This window comes from Tamandua tetradactyla, chromosome 25 (genome assembly GCF_023851605.1).
Source record: "Tamandua tetradactyla isolate mTamTet1 chromosome 25, mTamTet1.pri, whole genome shotgun sequence".
Taxonomy (NCBI): Eukaryota; Metazoa; Chordata; class Mammalia; order Pilosa; family Myrmecophagidae; genus Tamandua; species Tamandua tetradactyla.
In genome coordinates this window covers 30,108,523-30,113,935 of record NC_135351.1, presented here as the reverse complement: position 1 = coordinate 30,113,935, position 5,413 = coordinate 30,108,523, and the positions used below count along the sequence as shown (strand labels likewise).

The window sequence follows — 5,413 nt, the reverse complement described above, 5'->3', positions numbered from 1 at the left end:
CCCTGAAGTGTCTAACAGTGTCCTACTGCTTTGGTAGCTTATATGTACCTGGCTTAGCATCCAGTATAGAGTAGGTGCTCAGAAAAAAAAAAAAACAACGTATGTTTCATTTATGGACAGTTAGAACTCTTGCTTAAAATGCTTTCTTGTTAAACCAGAGTCACAGATTCAAACTCCGTATGCATACACTAGGGCTTTCCAAATTTAGTCTGGGGATGGAGCGGGGCAGGGGTGGAGGGGTGGGGGGTGGGGACTTGTTTCAATCTAACTACCCTAGCCCCAGACTTGAAGCCCTCATTTTGCGAATCAGATTCAATGAGTTTGGAGTGGGGCCTTGAATGCATGAGGCAAAACAGGGTTCTTCGATGAGGAATAAAAAATTTGGACACCATCTTTGGTGGAGTGGAATTATGGAACATGGTTGACTTGACTGAATTCTCCCTATTACTCCACTTTCTCGCCCCTGTTGTTTTTTTTTCTCTTTGCACTAAATGTCTTCTTTTGAGATAAGTGGTGATAAAGTGAGAGAGGTCAGGAAAAAGGGGGGAGGAGAGAAGTCAGGAAAAAGGGGGGAGGAAGTCTGTGATATTTTTCTTTTTCATAATCTTTCTCTAACACCCATCACAGTGCTTGCAACAATTAATGATCACATTATACTTGTTGAAAATAAACTTTTTCATTAGTTTCTTTCTGAGCAGCATTATAAGTGTTTGCCTTCTGAGATTTTTTAAGCCTGGTAACAGGTTTCGGAAATATAAAATTAATCACAATTTTCCATGGACTATCAATAATTCCGTTAATTCTAATAGGATAAATATTGACAAACTCTCCACCGCTTGTCACCGGGATGGCCGAGTGGTTAAGGCGTTGGACTTAAGATCCAATGGGCGCATGCCCGCGTGGGTTCGAACCCCACTCCCGGTAGGGCCAGTATCTGAAGGCAAAATGTTTTGCGTAGGTGGAAATACTATATGATCTTCTGCCCTCGTGTTTCAACACCGTTCTTCCTGTTTGTCTTCAAGCGTGAAACAGTGCCTGGTGAGCAGTAATAAGTAGATATTGGATACTTGCATTTAGCTTATAGGAACCAGAAGAAAGCATTTTAAAGCTCAAGTAGACGTTCTAAGAGACTTCAGGGCTCCAAGCAATTTAGCTCCAAGAGGAAGGAAACACTTACATCTGATTCTCTGGGGCACCGGGGAAAGCGGAAGGAAGTGAATCCCACATGCATGGGGGAACTGGACTCATAAAGCCTAACTCTTCAGCAAGGCTAAATCTCCCCAGATTCCCTCCAAAGTCACGTGGTTACACTCACGTCGAGATTGTCAGAGAAGTACTCAACCAAGAAATTTTAGGAAATTATCAACAAGCAAATAAGAGGCTTTTCAACTTATCCTGGTGAGCAGCAGCCATGTGGCTAATCCTGAGAAAATCTGACCAATCCTGAAGAAAGGGAGGTGAAAGGAAATGCTTCTCGGTATGGTCATGGCTTCCGAAAGAAAGACCTTCAATCAGGTTGTTTGGTCCCTGCTATTTTAAGGGCCTCCTCCTGCCCTTCTCCACAGTGATATTGGGTTATCACTTTAGCATTACAAGTTTTATGAGAAACGCTTTCCAAAGTAGCTGAGCCATTCATTTTACATTCCCACCAGCAGTGTACTAGAATTCAGGTTTTCTTTGCATTATCACCAACACTTGGAATTTGCAATTTACTTTTAAAATTTTATCCATTCTAGTTGGTGTGTAGTAGCCATCTTATTGTAGTTTTAATTTGTATTTCCCTAAGAATTAGATGTTGAGCATATTTTCATATGTTTATCTATCTCTCTATCTATCTATCTATTTATTCTTTGGTAAAGTGTCTGCTCAAAGATTTGCTCAGTGTTATTTGTTTCCTTGTTATTGAGTTTTAGGCTTCTTTATAGATACTAGACACACCACCATTACTAGATATATGTTTTTAAAAATATTTCTTTTAGTGTGTAACTTGTTCTTTCATTTTCTTAGCAATGACTTTTGTAGGAAGACATTTTTCATCTGAATAAAATTTAATTTCAATTTGGAGAGGGGGTAGTATCTAAAAATTCTTTGCTAATCCAAGATCACAAAGATTTTTCTTCGATATTTCTATAAGTTTTATGTTTTACGTTTGGATCTGTGATCTACTGTGAGTTACTTTTGGCAAAAGGTACACAAAATGGGTTAAGATCTTAAAAAATTTTTTTTTACTTATGTACATCTTATTAGTCAAGCACCATCTATTGAAAATATCATCGTTTCTCTACTGAATTGCCTTTACAACTTTGCCAAAAATCAATTGGCCATGTATGTAAGAGTCTGTCATTTGATTCTCTATTGTGTCTATTGATCTATGTGTACATATTTTTGCTGATTTCATACTGTCTTGCTTTAATGTAGCTTTATGTTAAGTCTTCAAATCACCTACTGTGAGTCATTGTTTTTCTTCTTTAAAAATATTCAGCTGTTCCTGTTCTTTTGCCTTTCCACATAAATACTTCTCAATTTCCACATGCTGAAAAGTACCCTGTTGGGATTTGGATTTGTATTGCATTGAAGCTATCGATCAACTTGGGAGAGAATTAACATTTTAACAACATTGAGATTTCCAATTCATGAACATCTCTCCATATTTTGGTTTCTTTGATTTCCTTCATAAGTGTTTTTAGTATTCAGAACGCATATGTTGCAAATGTTTTCTTAGATTAACGCCAAAGTGTTTCATGTATTTTGGTGCTATTTTGAATGCCGCTATCTTTAATTTTTAAATTTCAATTTCTAATTGTTCATTGTCATCATATAGAAATAAAATTGAATTTTATTTATTAAATTTTTATCCTGCAATCTTAATAAAGTCCTTCATTATCCTAGGAGCTATTAAAAGATTCTTGGAACTTTTTATGTAGACAATCATGCTATCTGTGAATAGAGTTTTACTTTTTCCTTTACAATCAATATGCTTTTATTTCTTTTTCTTGTGTCACTTCACAATGTGTTGGTTTGAAGCTCATATGTACCTGAGAAAAGGCCATGTTCTTTTTTTTTTAACTTTTTTTATTAATTAAAAAAAATTAACAAACAAAACATTTAGAAATCATTCCATTCTACATATATAATCAGTAATTCTTAATATTATCACATAGTTGCATATTCATCACTTCTTAGTACATTTGCATCGATTTAGAAAAAGAAATAAAAAGACAACAGAAAAAGAAATAAAATGATAATAGAGAAAATAAAACAACTATACGTACCATACCCCTTACCCCTCGCTTTCATTTACCACTATTTCAAACTGAATTTATTTTAACATTTGTTCCCCTCATTATTTATTTTTGTCCCATATATTCTACTCTTCTGTTGATATAGTAGCTAAAAGGAGCATCAGACATAAGGTTTTCACATTCACAGAGTCTCATTGTGAAAGCTATATCATTGTTCAATCATCATCAAGAAACATGGCTACTGGAACACAGCACTACATTTTCAGGAAATTCCCTCCAGCCTCTCCACTACATCTTGAACAACAAGGTGATATCTACTTAATGCGTAAGAATAACCTCCAGTATAACCTCTCGACTCTGTTTGGAATCTCTCAGCCATTGACACTTTGCCTCATTTTACTCTTCCCCCTTTTGGTCCAGAAGGTTCTCTCAGTCTCTTGATGTTAATTCTCAGCTCATTCTAGGGTTTTTCTCAGTCCTTTGATGCTGAGTCTCAGCTCATTCCAGGATCTTTGTCCCACGTTGCCAGGAAGGTCCACACCCCTGGGAGTCATGTCCCACGCAGAGAAGGGGAGGGTGGTGAGACTGCTCATCATATTGGCTGGAGAGAGAGGACACATCTGAGCAACAAAAGAGGCTCTCTTGGGCGGGCTATGGTGGCTCAGCAGCTAAGAATGCTTTCCTGCCAAGCCCGAGGACCCGGGTTCGATTCCTGGTGCCTGCCCATGTTAAAAAAGAAAAAAAAGAGGCTCTCTTGGGGGTGACTCTTAGGCCTAAATTTTAAGTAGACTTGGCCCATCTTTTGTGGGGTTAAGTTTCATGTGAACAAACCCCAAGACTGGGGGCTCAGCCTATAGCTTTGGTTGTCCACACTGCTTGTGAGAATATCAAGAATTCAACTTGGGGAAGTTGAATTTCTCCCCACTCTCACCATTCCCTGAAGGGGCCTTGCAAATACTTTACCAGTCACTGATCAAATCATTCTGGGATTCATCGGGGGATCACTCTGGACAAACCAACAAAATCTCATGTGCTACCTGAGATTCCAAGTACTTATGACATTCAATCAAACTATCTACATGAGTTATATTAGGAAATGCTCTAGTCAAAATCTAAATTTTGTAACAAATAAACATTTTTTGCTTTAGTCTCACACATAAGGTGACATTTTAAAGTATTAGTTATCATCTATTTTCAGCACCCTGCAATAATGACAATCCTTTGTTCTTCCTCATGCAAAAACATTTTTAAAATTTGTACATTGTACATTTCACTATTATTATACACTCTAGGCATTCCTAGATTATACCATCTCAATCTTTAACATCTATCTTTCTTTCTGATTTCATTTATGTCCCCAGCCCTCCTCCCTCTATCATTCTCACATGCAGCTTCATTCAGTGTTTTAACATAATTACATTACAGTTAGGTAGTATTGCGCTGTCCATTTCTGAGTTTTTGTATACAGTCCTGTTGCACAGTCCGTATCCCTTCAGCTCCAGTTACCCACTATCTTACCCTAAGGGCCATGTTCTTTTAATCCATTCCTGTGGGTGCAGACCTAATAGAGATTGAACTTTTTGGTTAGGTTATTTTAATTGAAATGTGATCTACCCCATTCAAGATAGGCCTTTTTATATTTTGAAAAATAACATATACACAAAAGCAATAAATTTCAAAGCATGCCTCCACAATTAGTTGTAGAAGAGATTTCAGAATTTGGTATGGGTTAAAATTCCACAGTTTTAGGTTTTTCCTTCTAGTTGCTCCAAGACACTGGAGACTCAAAGAAATATCAATATAATGTTTCGGCAATTTTATTCATTTGTTAAATCCTATCTTGTCTGTTATAAATCCACCTTTTCCTTTGATCTTTCTCCCAATGTTTAAGGGTATTTGGACTATGCCCATTCCAATTTTTCATGTTGTAAAGGGGAGTCGATAATATGGGAGGGGGGATGGAACTAGTTGATGTTCTGGAGAGGCTGGCCTCTCTGGGTTTCAGGACTTATCTGGCCTAGGGGCCCATCTGGAGGTTGTAGGTTTCTGGAAAGTAATCATAGTGTATGGAATCTGAGATAAATTCCTGGTGCTCTTTAGGGTTGGCAGCAATGGTTTTGGTTGCAGTCTGGCAAACCATGATAAGTAGCAATGACTAGCTGAAGCTTCAA

The 5,413-nt window shown here is 37.4% G+C and overlaps 1 non-coding gene across 1 annotated transcript; it reads left to right on the top strand.

The window, feature by feature from the left end:
- The first annotated feature begins 841 nt into the window (after positions 1-841).
- TRNAL-UAA (transfer RNA leucine (anticodon UAA)) lies at positions 842-924 on the top strand. The gene has a single exon. It is a non-coding gene; the product is annotated as a tRNA-Leu (tRNA).
- Positions 925-5,413: the final 4,489 nt, after the last annotated feature.